This window comes from Schistocerca piceifrons, chromosome 4 (genome assembly GCF_021461385.2).
Source record: "Schistocerca piceifrons isolate TAMUIC-IGC-003096 chromosome 4, iqSchPice1.1, whole genome shotgun sequence".
Lineage (NCBI taxonomy): Eukaryota > Metazoa > Arthropoda > Insecta > Orthoptera > Acrididae > Schistocerca > Schistocerca piceifrons.
In genome coordinates this window covers 504,306,165-504,328,765 of record NC_060141.1, presented here as the reverse complement: position 1 = coordinate 504,328,765, position 22,601 = coordinate 504,306,165, and the positions used below count along the sequence as shown (strand labels likewise).

At 42.1% G+C, this 22,601-nt stretch overlaps 1 protein-coding gene across 1 annotated transcript in view; it reads left to right on the top strand.

The window, feature by feature from the left end:
- The first annotated feature begins 1,154 nt into the window (after positions 1-1,154).
- LOC124794698 (irregular chiasm C-roughest protein) overlaps positions 1,155-22,601 on the top strand; it is a 1,925,819-nt gene continuing 1,904,372 nt past the window's right edge. Inside the window, exon 1 of the mRNA XM_047258262.1 lies at positions 1,155-1,500. The gene's annotated coding sequence lies outside the window, so the exon portion shown is untranslated. The remainder of the gene's footprint in view (positions 1,501-22,601) is intronic.

The following is a 22,601-nucleotide window of genomic DNA, read 5'->3' as shown; positions in this document are numbered from 1 at the left end:
CGTAGCTTTGCTCAGCTTTCTCGCATGTTTCACAGAAAACGGGACGACGGACATTTATCGACAGGCGTACAAGTTCTCCGTCTGTTTCCCAGTACACCAGCATGGAGTCGGGGTCAACCACCCACTCACTGTCACTCATCTTAAGGCGGGTGGAGGCCGCGCTGCGTTACCACTTTCTCAGAGCTTGAGCCACCCGAAGCTGCCTATTGTCGCTTCCCTTTGCCGTTCCCCAGCCGGCCACGGTCGACTCTAAATGCTTCCCTGGGGTAAACTACAGTCCAGTAAATTGACTCGTTTCCACAAAGTTTTCATGTGGTGTGAATTACTTTAAAACCATCACCCGACATTAATTATTCCAATACGTTCATACTATACCCTCTACAAGATGCATTGTGCCTTGTCAGTCATTTTTTGTTCTGCCCTACTGTTCGCTCAACGTGAAATAGGTGATCTTTAATGACTTCATGTAAGGGGAATAGTTGTTGCCATCTTACAATACTCACTTATATCTTGATAACTTACCATTATAGCAGCAGTAATCGATCTTACAACTGAGCCAGTCACTTGTCTTGTACAGGCGTTTCTGACTGCAGCGTCGTATTCTGCCTGTTTACATATCTCTGTATTTGAATACGCATACCTATAGCAGCTTCTTGGCGCTACAGTGTACAACCCTTTTTGTTACAGGTCCTACTGATAATCACTCTTGTGATTGAGGAACAATCGAAGATGGGTGAAATGATGAAGATTTTGAGGTTTTGCATAAATTTACAGTACCGAATTCCCTAATTTGTTTCGCAAATATGGTTGCTGTTAAATGATAAATAACAGAGTATGGTTGTTTCAGTTTTAATGAAGTGGAAGTTGTCGAGGTAATAACGCAGCTGGGCCAATGCGGCGACGCGTGTGCCGGACGGTGTTGACCCTGAGAGTCGGAGCAAGCCTTCCGGGGCGGTGCGTGCGGCCCGGCGGAGGCGGCGGCGGCGGCGAGCGGCGGGTCGCGTGGCGGCCTCGCGCCGGTCGCGTGTGGCTCGCGGAGACGCGGGCTGCGCGCGCGCACGGTAAACAGGTAGCCCGGCCCGGCGGCCGCGTGGAGGGGGGACGCGGCGGCGGCGGGCGCGCGGCTGGCCGGGCTCAGTCTGAGCGTCGCGCAGTGCCGCGCCGGGCCGTCCGCACACAGCACGCTGCACGCGTCACAGCTCATTCACGCGACCCTACTGTGCGGGATCGATAGCGTCGTCGTCATCGTCGCCGCCGCCGCACGGCGAAGCACGTGTGCAGCAGTGCCGTACTACGGAGACGCCTCCCGGTCCTGCTCTCCCGTTCCCGCGCTGCGCCGCGCGGACGTCAGCTTCCAGTGCGACGTGCGCTCCAGCCGAGTGACTGTGCGTGTATTTTGTTGACGTTGGTTCAAGTGATACGTGGTGTAGCCTAACTGGTGATTGTTGCCGCGACGACTGTCAACACATCTGCGCCCCTCAGTCGCCACTCCGCTTGAAGGTAAGAGTGCTCGCATTCTGTTTGACTGTCTCTGCAGATAAATGCCTGACCGCAAGACCAATAGCTTGGTTCACCAGACGGTCCTTAGATTCTTACCGCCTCCTTCACATCTGGCGATAATTTCTTAATGTGAAAATTGCCAAGCGCTTCGTGTCAAGTTTTCCATTATAGATCGCGCTCTTGTAGATGCAGCTATAGCCCTAGATTCAGTGCGGTCCCCATATGACTAGCCTACTCGTCGGCCTGCTCTTCCAGACCGCGTGGTATCACTGTGGACGCTGTCCTACAAATAGATAACTGCAGGTCCCCACATAAGTGGCAGAAAGGTCGAAAGACGGCAACCACATACAATCTCCCGTAAGACCATGCCTATTAACCCTCCACCGTTCGCGCGTTGGATTCGCTACAACAGTCAGGCACGTGCTGGTTAAATTGTTTACGTGTCCGCAACAGAGGATTGGAAAGGAGCAGGCGGTGAGAGTACTGTCACGACGCGTAACTGACGCCAGTGTTCCGAGGAACTGACAGGAAACGATGGGCAGTTACAATAAGACAGGTGTACACAACACAACAGCGCGACCGGTGGAGGGTGGAAGCAGTGCGGTGTTCAAAATATAGACTTGATTGCAGCTTCACTTCATCGCCTTGTACCCTTGCGCTCCGCCCACGCAGTGTGGAGAGGAAAACGTGACGAGTGTTTGGAAGTGCGGTCTCCTCGCCACTCGGTGACGTCACAGGCGTCGCTTCCTTCCCGCTCGTCGAGACACCCCCGGCGTCACGCGATCTCTTGGAAAAATGCGGCAAGTTCAGGAGGGCTGTGAGAGTGTCTGCTCCCCAGACGAGGGGAGCGTCGAGTAGTGCGCTAGACAGGCACCGCGACGGTCCCGGCTCACGCATGCGCTCGATAACGCTGCCAAAATATCGCCAGCCGACCGCTGCCCGGACGCCAGCCGTCGGCTCGGTGGCTGTTGCGTTGCCTCTGGTGCTAGGCTACGCTGCGGCAGAGCTCGATGGTCGTGTCTCTTTATAAACACTGTCACGGATTCAAGTTTGTTCCTGCACCCTCCCCCCGCTTTTACCCTCCAAACTTTCGTTGTGGTGACTGATTTGTCGGGCAGGTCGAGGTCTACATTGGATTAAGTGACGACCTGGCCATGACTTGGTCTAGAGTGTGACGATACTGCGCTTCTAACCCTCTGAAATCTTGGTAGTGGTGACAGACCGACCTGTAGCGTATGAAAATTATTCCTGTAACAGGAAAACCTTATTAAAATACATACCTGTATTGTAGCTCTCATCGACAATGAAGCATCTGAGAAAGCAGTAGACAGCTTTTCTCTTTCGTGAGCCTACTTTCGTAACATGCATCTCGGGATGCCCCACAAATCACCAACTGTACATAAATAATAAGCAAGCTGGTCACATTTTACTCTCATGGTGTTCTCTAGTCGCCGTATTTGCAGAAATAATGATCAACACGGAATCTTTCTTTTTGTAATGCACAAGATCCGTATTCCGCTTGACTCAAGATATGTTTCGGTACGCTCTGTCGTCATCAAAGAATCTTTCTGTTAAATATGCATAAAATTTTGCTTCAGACATGATAAATAATTAGGCCCATACTGTTATCTGTAAAGTGTAATCTACAGTTTTCTTTCTTACCTAATTACTATTTTTCTTAGGTGTAGATTGTCATGTACAAGCCCAAGACCGTTTAGGAAAGTATGCTAAAATTGACGAATATCCATCTTAAACAGTATCTTCTATCAATAAATTATCATTGCTACACAGACATCTTGCCAATACATTTTTCCATTGAAGGTAAAAATGTTTCACACCTGAGAACTGTACAGTGTAAATAATGCGCGTATGATTTTAGTGACAGCATATAAATTTTGTAACAGGCAGATTAGCGGTTTTGTAAATAAATAGTTTGGTCAGGTATCAGTACTCCGCAGTAGTGCGACAGACCATCGCATCTTTTGTCCGCAGTGTCTAATTTTGGTAACAGATATTCTGGGCATTTTGATTTGAAACCTGTTTCGTAGTGTCACCTGTCTGTTAGATGAAACAGCATTTGACAGTCTGAAAGACACGGAGACCTGCGTAGGTCAAGAAAACTTGGTGTTTTCATAAGACAAGAGTGATAATTATCAGCGCTAGTTCACCCATAAATTCGTAGGTTCATCCTTTTCTATCAGTGTGTTCTCTTTCACTTATAGGAGCATCACATCTGAAACTATCTCGAGCGTATCTCCATGCGCGGCATCGTTATAATCGCTTTCACTGAACCAGCCAAGTGAAAAGACTATGGTAGTTACTTACTTCTTGGGTGCTCAATTCGGTGCGTACTTCAGTTTTCCACTAGCCTACATTCTCTTCCATCCAGCTAAGGGAAATGCCATAATAACGTGCCTTGTGAATTTTCTCTTGTTTGCAATTCGTGTCTCCAAAGAACTGAAAGGTTTACGAACTCCGTATCTATCACATTGCAGGAGAGTCGAAACATGCAGTGGTAAAAATTAACTGTCAGCTCTTTACGAATTATTAAGTCTATTAACTATTCATGGGACGTGAGTGATTCCATTCATTAACACAAGGTCAGTGTGATATTATATGGTCCCACAAAAATACCGGACAAATATGTCCATCTCCAGTTTTCCGTGATTTCGCTATAAGTATATGCCAGTTTAAGTTTACTTACAGTCAGGCTAAAAGTTTTTCTCTTGTATCTGATACTCTTGTAGGAGGCTGTGCGTCTACTTTTATACTTCCAATTCTCCTTTGTTCAAAAGTCTTGTTGAAGCAGATAACGAAAGGTTATAACATTATGCGGTCTGAAGCGATCATGCGACAGTCGCTTGTGGGACGATTTAAAATTGGTCTTTTGTCCCATAAATTGAACGAGGTGGCGCAGTGATTCAGAAATAGTAGACTCAAGTTGAAATCCATGTCCAACTTTAATGACTTTTTTTTTAGTTTTAGGATACACAGAAAGAAATTCTTTGAAAGGTCTCATCCTTACTCACCAAGACTCTACGTGTTAACATTTTGGCTTTGGTGGGAGTAAATAATTTTGTTCATAATTTAAGGTTTCCTAAACCAATAGTGGCGTAATCTGATACGTTCGCTTGAAATAGACATTAATTTCCTCCTCCCGTAAAGGATGCTGATCCGTCTCCATTAATACGGACGTTGACGAGAAGTTAAAAATCTATGCTTCCTCCCTTTGGGGCTTGTAGGTGAAATTGCGAAAATGCTGCAGTCTAAGCATCCACTGATGGCATAGGTAGAATCTCTTTTCACGCAGCCCTTAATGGAGGATAGCTGGTTTGTTGTTAGACGTCCTTATTACTCCTGTTTTCTGAATTTTCTTGTTGCGCTCATTTCGCGAGACGTATGTGACGGTAAGTAATATGTTGACTGACTCTTCCCAGAATGTGCTCTCCCTGAATTTCAATAGTAGTTCTCTCTGTAATGCACACCGCTTCTGTTGTAGCGTCTGGCGCACAAGTTTTTGAGCATTCCATAACCCTTTAGTGCACACTAAACGATTCCGTGGCGAAACACGCTGCTCTTTGTTGAATCTTCTCTGTCTTTTCTATTAATCCTACTAGGTAAGGGTCCCATACTGATGAGGAGTACCCAAGAATCGGTCGGTAAGTGTTTTGTAAGCCGCTTCTTTCGTAGATGCGTTATAATTCCTTAAGATTTTTCCATTGAATGTCAGCCTGGCTTCTCTTTTTCCTACAACTTGATTTACGTGTTCATTCCATTTTAGGGCGATCCGAATGGTTACTCCTAGGTATTTTACGATAGTTAGTATTTTCAGTGATTCTTCGCCACTAGAGTAGGAGTACAATAGTGCATTTCTTCAGCTCTTTATGTGCAGCAGTTTACATTTACTTATAGCCAGCGTAAACTGCCAGTCCCTGACCTGGTCACAGATCTTCTGTAGGTCTTCCTGCATTCGCTAAAGTCTTCTGGCGTAGCTACCTCCTTACAGACAATCGATCAACCTTACGGAGCTCTTGACTTTATCCATTAGACCACATTATCCATTAGACCATTTATATACATTGTAAACGTTAACGGTCTTCTCACAGTCCTGAAATTACCTTTACATCTGTCGATTTTGTTCCTCGAAAAGCGACTTGTTGACTTGTATCGTCAAGGACCTCCTGGAGTTAGTCACAAATCTGATCCGATGGTCGTTAAGATCATATTTCCCTGAGTAAGCGACAGTGTGAAACTGGCATTACGGTTTTACGCTTCCAGCTTTTCAAAAGGAGCAGAAAATAATCATACAGGTTAAGAAGGTTGTAAATAATAAGTTACTTTCTCAAGGCCCATTTAAGTGAATAAGATTTTAATTTCATTAAGGCTAATTCTCTTAGGTTGGAGCTACCGTGAATGAGAGCTTAACTGTATCGAAAGATATTCGCAGAGTAAGCTGGTCGGCTTAGACCGTGAACACCAAAGCTCAGCCGTTACCGAGGGTCAGGGTCCGGCTGAATGCGACAGCGGCCTGTGTGTGCGCGCGTGTCCCCCGAATGGCCCGCAGTGTGTGCGTGTAGGCCGCATTCGCAGGCCGCCGAGCGCGCTAGGCTCCACGTTTAGCAGCCCGGAAGGCCGTGTGTTCCGGGCCAAGATCGATACACCGCACTAATACGTCAGGTTGATTAACTGCTCTTCCCAGGAGAGGCGCGTGCAGCCTGCCCGCCTTGAGCGGGTGCTGAATTACGGAACGCCTACACGCGCCGGGGTGCGCCAGACTTGCACCTGCTAGCCATTCTTCCATGGACTTTTTTTTTTGCCCCGTCTCTCTTTAATGAAATTCCGCTATCGTTGTTAACAGACCCAAAATTCCGCATGTGGTTACACGGGTGTCACTGTGTGGCATGATGTACAGGCTGTACCATACTGTTCTGTTCTTTGTCCACCGATTTTTCTTGATGTATCAGCGACCTGTCCCTAAAAATAATAAATCATTCAGAGATTTTTGAGTTTACTTACAACGCGACACGTGTTATTGTGAAATACGTGCGGTGTAGAGTGATCATTAATCAACATAGTGCCCTACGACAAACCGATTGTCGCTCAAGCAAGAAACGGGAAATACTACAGTAATAAGATTTTCGAATTGTCAGTTAAGTTCAATATTTTAAAAACTTAGAGCTGTAGATATTGAAAGATTACTTGGAAGTGTGATATTAAGTTTCTTCTGAAGGAAATCTATGCTCCTTCACAAAGGAACTGTTCTTCTCAATGAATTTTTGTTAATGTAAAACTATTTACTTTGAATTATCTTATCTTGCGAGTTTATATTGAGCAGTGTACGGCTAATCGATTCTCTCTCATAACTAATGCATCAGTTCACCAACTCTTATTAAACACTGGTATTTGACCTCAGTATTGGTTTGAATGAAAAAAAAAAATTTCCTTCTCAGATAATGTTCACCACTTCAGACTTCATTTAAGGTATTGTTCATACATAATGAATGCAAGGTGTAAAAGAGCTCTCCTTGACCCTTCATTAAACACTGAAAATTGTTATTAAAAGAACATACAAGATTGGATGCGAAAGACGGTTGATGACTATCTTATGTATCCTAACTAAGTTTGCACTATGGTCGAGCAACAAATGCTTTCTCTGACAATGATGCGCAGTTACTTAGGATAAATGGGATAGTGCTTTACAGTATTGGCTCTCCTCACTGCAAGGAAGATTTAATAATTCTAATATGGGATGAAATTTATATGGGACCAAATGCAGACGTAAAATTGAATCTATTCCATTTTAAATTCACATCATTATTTGAAAATATCATTCCGCATAAGTTAATCAGAAAGACGTTAAGCAGACATGTAAAATATATCGATCATTAGCGGGATTAAAGTACATGGGAAAGGGAAATGGAAATATGCCAGTTGAGAAGAACAAGTAGAGATCCTGAAGTAGTTGCACACGAAAAAAAAAAGCTACTCATTATTACTAAGAAGAGCTGATAGAAATCAAAGAACAGCACATTATGCCAGAAAACAGTAATTTCGACGACAGACTTAATTCTGCTGGAATGTAGCGACACGAGAGACAGAAGATAGAGACATCACTGCTGAACTGAATTGAAGGACGGTAACAGGTAACAATAATCGTTTCTTAAATATAGTAGAAAATACAGGAACATAGAACTCAAGAGAAAAATCACAGTAGAATGTTGAAAAAGCGGCTCTCATAAAAGTCGCAATCATTCGATCAACAGCTTCTCTTTCTAAAATTAAGAAAATTATGTATTCGCTCAAATTAACAGCTCTTCTAGATATGATGGTATTTCCAATAGATGCTAAAGATTTGTTTCCATATAATAAGACCTGTCTTATGTTAAATACATATTGCGCCGCTAACTCTAGGCATTTGTCCACATTGACTAATATACGCTGTTGTTAAAACCCTCTATAAAAAAAGGTGATGTCTATAACTATCTTCATTTTTCACTACTGACAAAATTTTCTAAAATTTTTGGAAAGGTGATGTGTTCCAGAATGTCTCTCACCTGAACAACAGTAATATCCCCAGTGAATCACAGTTTGGATTTGGAAGCGTTTCTCTACGGAGAAGAGTTTCTCACCAATTTTTATACGCGGTAAATAACAAAAATGCGCATGCTGGTATTTTATATGACCTATGCTAAGCATTTGAATGTGTGAACCACAAAATTGCCTCCATAAACTGAGGTTTTGTGGGGTTGAGGTTATACCCAACCAGTGGATAATGTTATATTTAACTAAAAGAATGCAGAAAATAGCATTTAGTAATTGAAGCAACGTAATCTGGGCACACAGTTCTGCCTACATGTAAATGACCTTCGGTCCAGTATGCAAGATGCAAATGACACCACTATTGTAACCAGTCCTAGTACACATGCACAACATTAGAAATGGTACAGAAGTTCGTTAAAAGTATCACTGACTCTGCAAATAGTCCCCCCTCCATAAAAATACCTGCAGTTCTACACCTCTGTGGGTGGGGGGGGGGGGGGCGGGGGGGGGGGGAGGAAATGATTAAATGACAGGCAATAAGATTCAAAAATTCGTAGGTGTCCATACTAATGAGAATTTAAACTCGGAAAAGCACATTTTGGAACTCCTTAAGCAACTTAGTTTAGACAGATTTGCACTTCATAGCAGCGCAGTCCTTGACGAAAGTCAAATCAATAACTTGACGTATTTTTCATATTTTCATTCAGTTGTGCCACATGGAATAATTTTCTGGGGTAATTCATATTTAAGAAAGAAAGTTTTTATTGCTCAAAAACTGCTGTACGAATAATATGTGGTGCTCACACACGATCATCTAGTAAACTTCTGTTTAAGAAGTTAGGCATTCTGACTATTTCTGCACAGTATATTTATTCCCTCGTGAAGTTTGTTGTAAATAAGCCATTACAATTCAAGAGGAAAAATGAAGTACATAATTCCGATACCAGAAGGAAAAAATATCAATAATTACGCCACATTAATGTTGCTCTTAGCACAGGAGGTCCACATTGCTGCAACCGAGATTTTTGGTCACTTACCCAGTGATATACTATGTCTGACAGATAGCACAGCAAAATTTCAAGATAAACTGAAAATGTTTGTCCTTGACAGTTCCTTCTATTCCGTAGAAGAGTTTCTATTACTGTAATATATAAAAGCTGGTGGGTAGGAATTGCAAACTAACATCTGTGTATCTTCTTTAAAAAAGTAAAATAAATTAAAAAATTGTAAATGATTTGCAAATGATCAACGTGTAGGCATATTTACAAATGAATTTTTGATGCGAATATAAAATGACTTGTTCAACATCATTACGATTTATCGTGCAAATTATCCATGGAAAATATAAATCACTGGCGTCATTCAAATACGCATAAAATATTCCATGCTCTACTGTCATTTGTAGAGAATCCCCCCATGCCCAAGGCGAGCAGACGCGCATCACCACCTGCTGTTCGCTGTACTTCGGCATTAATCATGCAGAAAATGCTGCCGTGCCACATTACATTAAAAACTGTCTAGTACCAAATTCTAAAGTTAAGATCTTATAGGATCCGAGACAAAGTCGATGCTCTTACAGTTTTCTTCACCTGTGGAATCGTCTCACTTGCACCTACACTTCAAATCGAAAGCTTGTTTGTTTTGCTGGTTTTTAATGTAGTTCCTGCTGTAGAATCACGTCATGGGGTACCTGAGGATATTCACAAATGTATATGCATAATTGAGAAAACACTCACGTATAAAATTTTAGTGTTGTGCTTGTGTTCCTTATTGTTCAAGAATCAGTACGTGTGAGGGGTGCCATATATGACAAGAAATTTTCAACAGAGATGAAGATGCATTCATACATTTAGCAGTTGTTAGATCGGTTACAAATGCTGCAATGGCAGGTAGCGATGAAATGGGGATTTTCCAGTACGATCGTTTCACGGGTCTACCGTGAATATCAAGAATCCGGTAAAACATCAAATCTCCAACATCGCAGCGGCCGGGAAAAGATCCTGCAAGAACGGGACCAACGACGACTGAAGTGAATCGTTCAATATGAAAGACATGAATCCTTGGCAAACTGCTTCAGATTTCAATGGTGGGCCAGCAACAAGTGTCAGCTTGCGAACCATTCAATGCAACATCATCGATATGGGTTTTGGAGCCGAAGGCCAACACGTGTACCGTTGGTGACTGCACGACACAAAGCTGTACGCCTCGCTTGGATCCGTTAACACCGGCATTGGACGGTTGATGGCTGGAAACATGTTCCCTGGTCGGACGAATCTCATTTCAAATTGTATCGAGCGGATGGACGTGTGCGGGTATTGAGACAGCGTCATGAATCCATGGTCCCTGCATGTCATCAGGAGACTGTTCAAGCTGGTGGAAGCGCTGTAATAGTGTGGGGTGTGTGCAGCTGGAGTGATGTGGGACCCCTGATACGTCTAGATACGACTCCGACAGATGACACGTACGTAAGCATCCTGTCTGATCACCTGCATCCATTCATGTCCATTGTGCATTCCGATGGTCTTAGGCAATTCCGGCAGGACAATGCCAGACCCCACATGATGTCCAGAATTGTTACAGAGTTTCTGGAGGAACACTCTTCTGAATTTAAACATTTCCGCTGGCAACTAGACGTTAACATTATCGAGCATATCTGGTATGCCTTGGAACGTGCTGCTCAGAAGAGCTCTCCAATCCCTTGTACTCGTACGGATTTATTGACAGCCCTGAAGGATTCGTGGTGTCAGTTCCCTCCAGCATCACTTCAGATATTAGTCGAACCTATGCCACATCGTGTTGCGGCACTTCTGCATGATCTTGGGGGAGGGGAGGGGGGGCTTCACGATATTAGGCAGGTGTAACAGTTTCTTTGGCTCTTCAGTGTATAATAAAGGGTTGTACATATACGTTTGGAACCCAACAGAGAGGCAGCATGAAGCGAACCCCGTACCACAGAAGGGTGTTCCTATATTGAACCTGCACAGAACCTCCTCGTTCTTAAACCATATCAGTCCATCTAATTTTCAACAATTTTCTGCAGCATAACATCTCCAATGCTTTAATTCTCTTTTGTTTCGGTTTTTCCACAAGCCATACTTCACTATCATACAATGCTGTCCTCCAGATGTACATTCTTAGAACTTTCTTTCTCAAATTAAAGTCTATGTTCAAGACCAGTAGACTTCTCTTGGCCAGGGATGCCCTTTTTTCCAGTGGTAGTTTGCTTCATGTTTTCCTTGCTACGTCCATCATGGGTTATTTTGCTGCCCAGGTAACAGAATTACTTAACTTCATCTGCTTTGTGATCATCAATGCTGATGTTAAGTCAGTAAGCAGATGATTAAACACATGAAAACATTTGATTCTGTTATTGTGAAACAGCAGAGATCCTAATTTGATTCCCGGCGGGGTCAGGGATTTTCTCTGCCTCGTGATGACTGGGTGTTGTGTGATGTCCTAAGGTTAGTTAGGTTTAAGTAGTTCTAAGTTCTAGGGGACTGATGACCATAGATATTAAGTCCCATAGTGCTCAGAGCCATTTGAACCATTTTGAACCTAATTTGATCTGCTCGTTATTACATTTCTTCCATTTGCCACAAAATAACAGATCATGTCGGCCCCCTCTTGTGTGGAACTAAGGCGGTAAGTGCAAAGATAAAGATACAATATATAAGCATTCCGTAAACTGGTATCATTAGAACTACTGTAAGCCCTGACTTACCCCGAACTATGAATACGGTTTGCAGTAAGGACACTAACCGGTGTTTACTGCAAGCTGTCTTCATGGGCAATAACAGACGGCTATGTCCTCACTTGTTTACTGCATTCTGTACGTCGTTCATGATAGCAAAGAGCTTACAGGATGTTCAAAATGTGTGTTAGTTTCTAAGGGACCAAACTTCTGAGATCTTTGGTCCCTAGACTTACACACTACTATAACTTGCGCTAAGAACACCACACACACCCATGCCCTAAGCTTGCAGTAGAAGATACATGTTTTATAGCAGTGAAGATGAACAAATGTTCGTAGCTCTTAAGGTATGTGTTTTAGAGCCCACGCTTACGGGACATCTGTGTCTTTTTTTGGCCCATACTCCCATGTCTGAAAATATGAACTCCTTTTCTAAAACCCCGTATGGCATATTATTTTGTGTTACGGATTTAAAGAAACCTAACAAGCACCATATGAGTGATAAGAGCAGTATAAAACATAGCAGAGAGTTGCAAATTTTAGTAAGTGCCAAGGGAACAATAGATAACGTAACATACTCAAAGGATATTGGTATCTAAGTATAATACCGGACAATATAGCTGAAGAAAGACGTTTGTAAAGCTAATGTTTTACTTAAATTTAATGTTCTGTCTTAACTTTCTCGGTATTTAAGTTAACAAGCGAAGTGCTGTTAAGAAATTGCGGCAACAGTTGCGATATTGTGGTTAAAAAGATGGCAAAGTAGCATTCGATATAAATATATGGAGAATGACATTAAAAGGGTTAAAAGTACATTCATTACAAAAAGGTTTAAAAAGTTAAGATTGTCTCGCAGAGCTCGGTTGCTTCATGCACTGTCGGTGTGAAACGAGATCTTGTTTGCAAGCATGCACCTACTTGTTACTTGAACCAAGATGTTGCGCTGATTCTAAAAAGCAAGTTACTCACATAAATTGAACATTACCTAGATTCTGGCCCAGGACCGTTTAGTCCGCGGGGTGTGAAGTAAAACAATGCAGAAAAGTTATAATTTTATTAGTGTGATTGGAGATACGGAAAGAATAAGGTACAAGGTGTTACGCAGTGATGTTTTACTATTACATTCATCTGTCGTTTTGAATAATTTACTTAGTTTGGACAGTTTAAACGTGTCCTTTGTAACAATCGCAAGTAATATTACCTTCTGAAAACTGAAATGGTGAAGAAGAGGAGGCGTAAAGTTCTTCACAGCCAAACATATTGCCAGCGTTCTGGATTAAACTCCGTACCTCTCCAAAATGTTTTATGTGACACTTAGGTGGTGGTTCGCCAGTCCCATGGCGACGTTAAGCTCGACGGGTTCCTTGTTGCTGTTCCAGAGCAGGAAGACTAAAGTATCGGCATTGTATTTCACCTTCTCCTTCTCTCACTCAGACACGGCACTGAACTCTGAACTAAAGAGAAAACTGAGTCCGAAAAGGCACACGATTTTCCCTCTTTCTCTTTACTGCACCTGCTAGTTTTTTTAAGCACGAAACTATTTTCATTGCTTGATGAGGCACTAACAACTCCGTTTTACCCGTTATAACTGGTGACACCGAAAGTCTACAGCTGTGTCAATACATCATTATTTATGTTGAGTAGTATCCAGCATTAGTACCTCGACAGGCAATGAAAGTGATATGCACGCGTAAATGTAACGGTGCACAGTTTGTTTGAGGATGCCTTGGCAGATTTTTTTTTAACGTTTACTGCCTCGTCCATCGATCTTTTCTTTGTGACAATGTACCGTCTGATTTTAATCGCTAATAATTACGAGACTAATAATGCATTAACAAAGGTTGAGCCCGCAACAAATAAATCATGTCAGTGTAAGTTAGTCGCGCAGTATTTGTTTCGCCTATGACGTCATCGTATCAGTGTAACCGTATGCACGTCGTTTATACGAATTAGCTTTGAGTAAAGATATAAATTGGTGCAGCGTGGAAACGTGTTTGGCTAGGACTCTGACTTGCGTGTCACTGTCAAGAGCTTGCGGAGAGCTGCTAGAGCCCGAAATGATAAAAAAAATCCGCTGTAATGTAACATCGGTACTAAACTGAAAAATAAAAAATAATGAAAGATATCGTCTAATATGATTCACAGATATGTTCGGAATTGTAGAAAACGCAAGTCAGAGGAAAACTCGAGTCGAAAGGAATCAAAAAAGTTTTAAAATAGCCAGTGGAAAGCGAATGCCAGAGCTATGGCTGCGTCGAAGAGAAAATGTAAAAACGGTGCACAAGCGATGACGTAGTTGGAGTATCGGGCATACAGCGGCAAATGACAGTTCAAACTTGTGATTTATCTTTTCTGTAACAGTCGTATTACTATGTTTAACCACTGTCACAATGAGATCGATAACTGAATTACATATTAATAAGAAACATGTATTATGATTTCATCCCGACCTTTACACAAAATATCTATGGCTCGGACCCCAACGGCGCGCTTGGAAATTTATGTCCCCTATTCTTTCTCGTACGCTTTTTACACAGAACCTTAAGGAACATTTGTTTTATACTGGACTCGCATTCGGAAGGACGACGGTTCAATCCCGCGTCCGGCCATCCTGATTTAGGTTTTCCGTGATTTCCCTAAATCAGTCCAGGCAAATGCCGGGATGGTTCTTCTCAAAGGGCACGGCCGACTTCCTTCCCCATCCTTCCCTAATCCGATGAGACCGATGACCACGCTGTCTGGTCTCCTTCCCCAAACCAACCAACCAACATTTGTTTTGTGTGTGATTTAGCAAGAGTTCAGGGGCAATGCACTGTTTACTAAGCAATAACTGCTGATAGATGTTCACAGATAATTGTGAATGCATTAACTGATGTTCATCAATTCATCAATCTGTCCCTTCTTCTGATAAGCTTCTTCTTCAGTCTTTTTATTTTTTTTTTTTTTAGTCCCCATAACCTTAAAGTACCTTCTAATTTCGTGTTGTCATGAAATAAAACTGTTGCGTACAGTTTGAAAGAGTCCAAGAGGCAGTTGGTGTTCTCTGAACAATAACTGCTAGTGTATGCCAACAGTGGAATTGTAAGACCACCGTAGGCTACCATTGACTACGATAAGTAATCATGAGCTACGGTAGTTTTCCTAGTGGCTTTGGTCAGTTAAATTTGGATCTGCGTTACCTGTATGTTGAGTGTGTTGCATACCTGTAGGGATTTGGCTAAATAACGATGCTTTCTTTGTAATGCCATCAGTGTCTTGCTAGATTCCCCTAAAAGCCGGAAGCGGAGAAAAGAAAAGTCTAGACACAGTGTGTGAATATGTAGTGGGCTGGGTAGCTTAGCGTCCATCTTTGTCCTACATATTCATCGTCCTGTCTGTTACTTAACAAAAAACATTATTTATAGCAAAACTGGACTAGTCAATGTTTAATTCGGGTTTTACACGAAAACTGTTGATCTGTACCGTAAAACAGGAATGTTGTAGTACAAAATAAAGCAAGTAATATAGATTTATCATACACCGCTAGAAAACGCAAGTTCCTCAACTGAAGACGTGCCCTTAGCGCTAGGATTTCACCCGGAACAAGTCCCGCCCATTCACCCCCCTCCACGCCTATCCATAGTGTAAGGCCCTCCCCTAAACGGCCGCCAGTTCCGCAAACTGGAAGCTACAACAAAGTTGTTATCATCGCAGTCCAACACGTGTTATCCTGTGATGAAATTCAGTAACGATAAGAAATTTAAGCTTTTCTGGATAGTAATGTAATATGAATGTGCATTATTAAAGAAATAAAAATATTTATAGAGAATTGAAAGCATCGCCAGCAATAGAAAACAAAAAATAACGTGATGTTATTTAAGGGCAATAAGCAGAAATTTTCATTAACTAATTCACTTACTATAATACGTTTATTTGAGGGAAACAGCAGAGCAAACATACAATGCGAAAACAATGGTCTTGAATCTGTCATGTCGGCAGTAAAGCCACGGATGCACTCGAATAACTCTGTTGTCTAAAATCACCGTTATATAGAAATAAGTGAAGGTTGTTTTGTTTATGTAGGCCCTCATAGTAGCTCACGAAAATTAAAGAATATAAGAATGTCATAAAGTAGAAATGCCTAATGAAAGCAGTAAGATATTTGCATGTATCACATATTTCGTTAGTATTTGCATGGGTAATGGGTGAATTTTAACTTGTAAATTCTTCCAATTACCATACCTGCGCATTATAAACGAAGTTACAAAGAATTGTAGCTGTTTCTGTGTGATTAGTGACCTATATGCTGTTGCAAACGTCTCAGAAAAATGTGTCGTCATTCTTTGTCCTGTCTGTTTTTAACCAAAAGATTTATTAATTTCGTAAATGTCATTCAAACCATTTCAAAAAAAATAATAATGTGATGTTTATGTTTGTCACAGAGCAGTTGTGGAGGAAATATATGCTGCGGTGTTTCATGGCTGTAAAACGTCCTAGTTCTTCTTTCACCCCTAAAATTTTTCAGTAAAACTATTCAGTGAATAGCACGCGAAATCAGCTTGGATCGATCTAGCAACAACAAAGTAATTTTGATGCCCTCTGGAAGTATAGTGAACATTGGCGCTTGTTTCGCGTATACTGTCTGAGTTATGAAACTTAAGTGTCAAGTATAGTGTGGTTCCTCTTTCTCCAAACAAATTATTCTTTGAGGGTAGGTTTATCCTGTTTTAGCTTTGGGCGCATTTTCTCACATAGAAGTATGTTTCTTCTTGTAATATGTCTTTTAACTACCTGGGAAAATTTAAGACCTAGCAAGATATTAATGTAACATTCACTCCAAGTGCAGCCGAACGCGGTAAGCCACGTGGGTCAACTGAAACGATGCCCAGGCGCCGAACAAAGACCGGGAAAACCGGGGGTGAGTGGGCGGGACTTGTTCCGGGTGAAATCCTGGCGCTAACGATTCCTCAACTGAAGGCAACAAACCAGCAAAACAAGATGTTCAAATGGCTCTGAGCACTATGGAACTTAACATCTGTGATCATCAGTCCCCTAGAACTTAGAACTACTTAAACCTAACTAACCTAAGGACATCACACACATCCATGCCCGAGGCAGGATTCGAACCTGTGACCGTAGCAGTCTCGCGGTTCCGGACTGAGCGCCTAGAACCACGAGACCACCGCGGCGCAAAACAAGAATGTAACAAACATCGCTTCAGCACCTCGTCAAAATCATATAAAACATTTTCCTGTTATTCATGAACAACTTTCGTATTGATCAATAACAACAGGAAACTCTTGCCTTTGATCATGATGAACATTCTACTAACTACAAAATAACAACAATAATAATATTTTTATGTTTGCGCATGTAAACTGCACTTGCATGAAAAATAAGTGATTTGATTACATAAAAGCGCAGGAGTTAGGCGACCGACAAATTTTTACTGCTTATACGGTGCAATTTATATTCTTTAAAGATACAGTGGACGAACACTGAACGTTAAATCGTTCTGATTATGCGCAAAATAAAGAAACAACCAACCAAACAAAAAACAAAGATAAATGGTAGGGTATCAGGTTTCTCTCTTACACATTCATTTATATTTCTTTCCCTACCAATACTACTAGTAATCCTACAGTTTACTACTTGATTTATTTAGTGTACCAAAGCTATCGAAGGGCCGGCCGGTGTGGACGAGCGGTTCTAGGCGCTACAGCCTGGAACCGCGCGACCGCTACGGTCGCAGGTTCGAATCCTGCCTCGGGCATGGATGTGTGTGGTGTCCTTAGGTTAGTTTGGTTTAAGTAGTTCTAAGTTCTAGATGACTGATGACCTCAGAAGTTAAGTCCCATACTGCTCAGAGCCATTTGAACCATTTGAACTGCTGGACATTTCCGTTCATGTCGTAGGAGATTTCCTCAGATGTTTGTAGCTCGCTGTATCGTCTAGCGTCTCGCAACTACGTAGTCTTATAGAAATTTTTTGTGTGCGATTTGTGAATTGAAGAGAGGGGCTGTTTTTGCGAAGAGGCTTGCTTGTGTGCAAAGTTAAGTATTAGTTTGGAAATTCGTAGTAAGTTGTTATGGGACAAAACTGCTGAGGTCATCGGTCCCTAAGCTTACACACTACTTAATCTAACTTTAACTAAGGGCAACACAAACCTATGCCGGAGGGAGGACTCGAACCTCCTTCAGGGGGAGCCACGCGAACCGTGGCAAAGTCCCTAGACCGAGCGGCTACCCAGTTCGGCGTACTGTTGGTGCATGCCTCAGTAAATGTCCCACTGACCAGCCCGTCTTTCTGGTAAGGAGCTTCCACAAACAGTTTTAGCCCTCTACTCCTTCTAGTATCTCCTTATTTCGTATGGTTGTGAAACATAATGTTTTGAGTATGATTTAGAAGAGCTGGGGAGCTGGAGAGCCTTGTTCTCGTAGCAATAACTGCCGGTGCGTGTGGCAAGGCTGCCCTGAGCAGGAGGCCCGGCACCGGGCGACGTAATAAATTTCTACGTCATAAAGTGGCAGCGACCCGCGCCCAGTAAAAACACCGCCACCCGGCGAGCTACCGGCCGGCGCGTCGCAAGAGGCTAGTCGACTTCGAGAGGCCCGCCTACCCGCGCATGATATTGCGTGCACTGCATCAAATGTCCTTTATTGCGTTCCTCTCTTCCTACAAAGCGTGGACGAGCAGGAGGAGAAAAAAAAGCGACAAACAAGTAAATAAAAAAGGAGCCTGTCCCGCTCCCTACTCTTGCGCGTATACGTGGCGGTACGCAGCGTCGTCCCTGACATATTGTCCCGGGGCACGAGCCGCGCGGGAGTAACTTTATGTCCGACGAGGGAGGTTATTTTAATTTTAGAGGCCGGGGAAAGGTAGCAGGTTAATTTAGCCATAAGCCGGGACATTAGCTGTCTCGACTGCGACGGCGACCATTTCCGAGGGAAAGAGCAATCCCATTTCGTGGCGCGGCGTCCGTTCCCCACCGGCGACGAGCACAGTCCCCTCCCCCCCTCTCTGCCCCTTTCTCTGAACGGTGTCAGGGCGACTGTCTGGCCTAGAGTACCGCCGGCCACGTTCATTTGACCCGCCAGGAATTAATCATGGCGCGTTCGCAGCTCGTTCCCCCCTCCTCTGCCATTACAGCGTGTCCTCGGACCGTTCGGTTACACACGGAGGAGCGGAGCTAATTGCGCCTCTGGCCAGTGCTAGGTACAGTTTCACAGGTTACGTATTTCGCTGCTGGGCTCTGTGCCGCCCACGTCGGACTGTGACGTACATCCCGAATACAGCAACGGCTCTATTGTCGAGGGTGACGCGCACCATTACGTTTAACAAGGGCAACTTGCGGACTGGTTATCTTCATACTTGCAGGTCTTTGAGTTCAGTGCCCGAAGATAACTTTCCTAATGTACTACGATGCAGTTCTCAAAAACACTGGAAGATATCAACTTTGAAGTTTTCCCAGCGGTGTTAAGTACAAAATATTTCCGTCTCCTTAACCGAATCTCCCATATTTGAACATGAAAGGTTCTACTCTCGGAATCACCAGGTTGCTAGTTCGATTCTGGACAAGGATTCCGAAAAGAAGGAAGAAAGGTTTCACGTAAATGAAATCGGAATACTTATTTTTGTTAATTACTAATTTTTAAGTTATTCTCTTCATTCTTCCTTTTACGCCACTGCCGTCTCAAATATTCCATTGCACAAATTCAGAATGTTGAATGAACGCCGGCCGGTGTGACCGTGCGGTTCTAGGCGCGTCCGTCTGGAACCGCGAGACCGCTACGGTCGCAGGTTCGAATCCGGCCTCGGGCATGGATGTGTGTGATGTTCTTAGGTTAGTTAGGTTTAAGTAGTTTTAAGTTCTGGGGCACTGATGACCTCAGCTGTTAAGTCCCATAGTGCTCAGAGCCATTTGAACCATTTTTGTTGAATTAACTTTGTAAAATTAGTAAGATATTAACGAAAGTTACTAATTTCACAAATTCTCACTGGTCGCAATATTTTAAAACCTTTATTTGAATTCAGTAATCATTATCAAATATTTATTAACAAATATTTACGTGTAACCTTTAACAAAAAGAATATCTTTTCACTTTTAATTACTAGCTTCACGAAAAATAGTATTCACGCTGAATTAAAATTTGGAACAAAAATCAGAAACGACTTATTGCAAAATGAAAATTTAAACATACTTTTGATCAATATTACTGTTTGGTTATTTTTTCGGCGATGTTTTAGGTTTACCCTTTACTTTTAACCCGTTAGTCGGAATTTAGAGTCTTGTCTGTCGAAGGTCTGCGTTATTATGTTTATTGTGAACAAAAGATAGCCCAAGTAAAAGTGCGAATAACTGTTGTTGAAGTTTGCCATTTTGCAGTTTCAATTTGCAAACAAATGTTGAATTCAAGTAAAATTTAAAAAAGAGTTTGCCTCTAGCGAGAATCGAGCTAGGAACCACGTAAATATGAAAGTAGAACTCAATGTGCTAAACTTGATACTTGATTTTTTTATCTTCGGTAATTCATTGTTATATTTATAAAAATATTGAATTGATATGCAATTTAAATATATCGTTGCTAAACTCCAGCCTTGTCTAGCTCCTCTAATTCTTCTAATGTAAATAATTGCATTAAAACAAACACGTGCCTTACAACTTCCTGTCAGATGAAAATAGTGAGCCGCACAGGGACTCGTACGTGGAACGTATCCCTTGGCGAACTATAGTCATACCGATTTGAGCTTTCTTTTCTTACCTCGTTTTTTTCCAGCGCTCGAACAACTTTGAGGTCTATTTTCCAAGTGCTTTTAACAATTGCACCGTGCTGCCTTAGGAATTTATCCGGTCACAGTAGAAATAAAACGAAGTCAGACATAACGAAAAAATTATTGATGGGTAATGATATAGTCGCCACATGTTGGAAACGGTACGCGGAACATCTGTATTATGACCAAGTGTCGAAGAATGCGAAAAAAATTATGTTCAATGCTGGTGAGTGTGTGGAAGAAGAGTTGGTTTCTCCTGTAATATTTCAAGGTTGGCATAATTTATTAACAGCGGAAATGGCAACTTTATTCTTTGTTACCAAAAACAGGCCTCTAGACACCGGTTTTTTTAACCTCAGGATTTATTTATTGATTCCGAGGAAAAAGCTACTAATTATATATATGTATTACTGCATTATTTACTAAGAAAATTTCGTTATTTCATGCTGTTTTCTAATAAAATTAGAAATTAACTGTTGTCCTGAATTTCAAAGTTAACTAACGAGAGTAATCTTCAGATGTCAGTAGCATTTTAATAAGAGTAATGTTTGGAACTACGGCCAATCTTACGTTCATTATTTTACTACAAAAGTCTTATAGAAAAACTGTTTCACATTATGCTGTCGAAGATTAAATGCCTTCGATTTTCCCCGTAACATGACTGATTATCCTGCAGAGGGTCACTTCGCATGCGGTTGCAATAACAGCTGCTAGTGCAATAGTTATAAGGTCAATTAACCTCTGGAACTGGACCTTCTGAATTAATTGAGTGCTGAAATCGATGCATTACGGAACATACTGCTCTCAGAGTTTCGAGTTGAAGCGGGCTCATAAGACTATATTTGTCCATTTTCTTTGACGTGGTCCACTTTCGTATAGACTTCATTTATAGCATTTCACTTTCATAAAGTTTCGTCACGTACATAACAACACTTCAACCCAATTCTTTCACTCTGAAGTTCCATACAATTCCTGTTTTTGTTATAAATATCGCTCAGGAGCACATTACAGCTCTCAGCAACCAGTATAGAGATGTAAAACAAGTTCTCATTGTCGAAATATGATAATCATTTTGATTTCTAAAATGGAGCCCCAGAAGAGGCTAAGTAAGCAAAGGTACTTTTGGCCCAGAATGAGGTAAATCAGGCAATCTTCGTTAGCTTATTGTAAGAAATACCTCTAGAGCGCCACATTGAAGAGACATGATGACAACTTTCAATCTTAAATAACCTTTACTTCTTAATTTAATCTTCATCTCTGTATTTTCCATTCATAACCGATAATATATTTTGAGCTTTTCTTTCCGCCAGTTTCTGTCAGTTTCATCGCATGCTAGCAATTGCTGGTTCTTATTTTCGCCACCCGTGATTATCCGTTTTAGTATGGCATCTCATGGTCAAGTATTGTGGGGTTGGTAGTACTTCGTGTTTAATGTAATTACTGTTTGGTTGTTATTATCTTCTTTAATGACGTCTTTTGGTTAAGTTTAGAAGATATTTTTTCTCTTATTTTGAGATCCGGAGATGTGGGCTATAGGCAGAGGAAATCGGTAGTAGAGTGTAACTAGCTTGTCATTATTAACATTTAAGGAAGAATATGGAAACACACACCATCCGAACAGGTCTTGAATTCCCAGTGGTACCGACCGACCGCCGTGCTATCCTCAGCCTGTAAGCGTCACTGGATACGGACGGGTATGTGGTCAGCACACCGTCTCTGGGCCGTTGTCACTTTTCGTGACCGACGCCGCTGCTTCTCAGTCAAGTAGCTCCTCAATTGGCTTCACAAGTGCACCCAGCCTGCCAGAACCAATGGGCAGACCCGAATGGTGACCTATCCAAGTGATAGTCAAGCTCGATAACGTTTAAATTCAGTGATGTGACGGAAATCGCTGGTACCACTGTGGCAAGACCGTTGGCAGGGAAAAAATATACAGGGCGAAAATTATTTAAATGACAATCTCTGAGCGATTGTACAGGACACCAAGTTATACTTTTCTCTAATGTCGTATTTTCCTGTGAGTATTTTTTAAACCGGTAGAGGGAGTTTATCCTGTATGAAAATTGATAACTAATTAGGGTAACAAACTCTAGGAGGTTGCTTGGGACAGCGAAAATAC